This window comes from Panthera leo, chromosome C2 (genome assembly GCF_018350215.1).
Source record: "Panthera leo isolate Ple1 chromosome C2, P.leo_Ple1_pat1.1, whole genome shotgun sequence".
NCBI lineage: Eukaryota > Metazoa > Chordata > Mammalia > Carnivora > Felidae > Panthera > Panthera leo.
Window position 1 is genome coordinate 157,432,647 of NC_056687.1, and position 1,350 is coordinate 157,433,996.

General features: G+C 62.4%; 1 long non-coding RNA gene across 1 annotated transcript; it reads right to left on the reverse strand.

Annotated features, from left to right (window-relative positions):
• Window positions 1–201: 201 nt before the first annotated feature.
• Window positions 202–1,132, reverse strand: LOC122229904. The gene is made up of 2 exons (XR_006207179.1): window positions 982–1,132; window positions 202–337 (listed from the first exon to the last, which is right to left on the reverse strand). It is a non-coding gene; the product is annotated as an uncharacterized LOC122229904 (long non-coding RNA).
• Window positions 1,133–1,350: the final 218 nt, after the last annotated feature.

A 1,350-nucleotide genomic window follows, 5' to 3' on the forward strand; every position in this document is an offset into this window, starting at 1 on the left:
TTTAAATTTTTTAATATAGCCATTTTAATTTATTATAATATATATGCATAGAAAAATGACTGGAAGGATTTTTTCAACAATCTATGGTATAGGGGGCGCTGAGATTTTGTGCTCTCCTACATTTTCCTGATAGGAATCAAGAATCAAACGTGTTAAACTATATGTAATGTTACAGTTAGAATAAAAGATGCTACCATTAGGTTTAAAATGACGGTGACCTTTATTAGATAAGGCGTTGAGAGATCCCACTTTGCCAAGCCACAGTCAGTTACTCTGACGCCTTCTGCGCCTTCGTGAGCGGCCTCTGGGTTTCGGATGAACCGAAATGGTGTTTGACCTGGAGGGACGTGAAACGGGTCCATGACTCTACGACTCTCCAACAGGAGACCAAGGGCTCCGGCCTTTAAGAAATAAGGAGCGGCCGGCAAGATGGAGATTCCGAAGCCACGCTGAGCTCAACAGCTCTGCGGCTCAACCTCTCAGTGCCTCGCTTCCCCCTCCGGAACCCGAGAGGGACACCGGCACCTCCTTTCCCGGGTGGTCACTGAGGATAACCTGGGTGAATCCGAGGGAAGGGTGAGAGCGGTGCCCGGGCACAGAGTAAGCGCTCAGCGAACGTCGGCGGAGAACCGCGCCTCGGGTCCGGCCGAAGCGCCCGGAACCCCCCGCGCGCCTCGCGGGCCACGGCGCCCAAACCCCGGCGACGGCCACCGCGCTCGCACCCAAACGGCCGCCGGGGACCCCGTTTCCAGCGGAAACAATGCGCGCGCGCACGCACGCGCCCGCCCCCCGAGCGCGCGCCCCCGCCCCCGCCCCGCGCGCGTGCGCGCAGCCGCGGCGCGTCCGGCCCCCGCCGCCGGCCCCCGCCGCCGGCCCCGCGGACCTGCGCCGGCTTCTAAGTATTTCTTGCTGTCACCAGAGCCTCGGCAGCCGGCGGAAGGCAAAGGAAAAGTAAATGAACTGTAAAGAAATAACACAGACCTTTCCGCATTCTGCCGCCTAAAACCGCCTCTCGACCCCCGAGCGTTCTCTCGGGGTCACCGCCGGGCCCGGTAAAAGCCGGGAAAGAAGGCGGCATAAGAGCGTGGTGGGCAGCGAGCCGGATGGGTAGCGACGGGGGAAGGGGAGACGAGAGCGTCCCCCGGCAAGTGCCCCCCCACCCCAGCCCCGCCGTCCTGGCCCCCCCCCCCCCCCGGGGGAGGTCCGCTGAGCCAGCCGGTCCCCCGAGGGGCGGTCCCTGCGCGGCCAAGGTCAGGGCGCGGGGCCGGGGCTCGCAGCTGGGGCGACGCACCTGCTCGAGACCTGCCAGAGCAACTGCCTCTAGGGGGCCGACTCCGCTCCCCTGCCCTC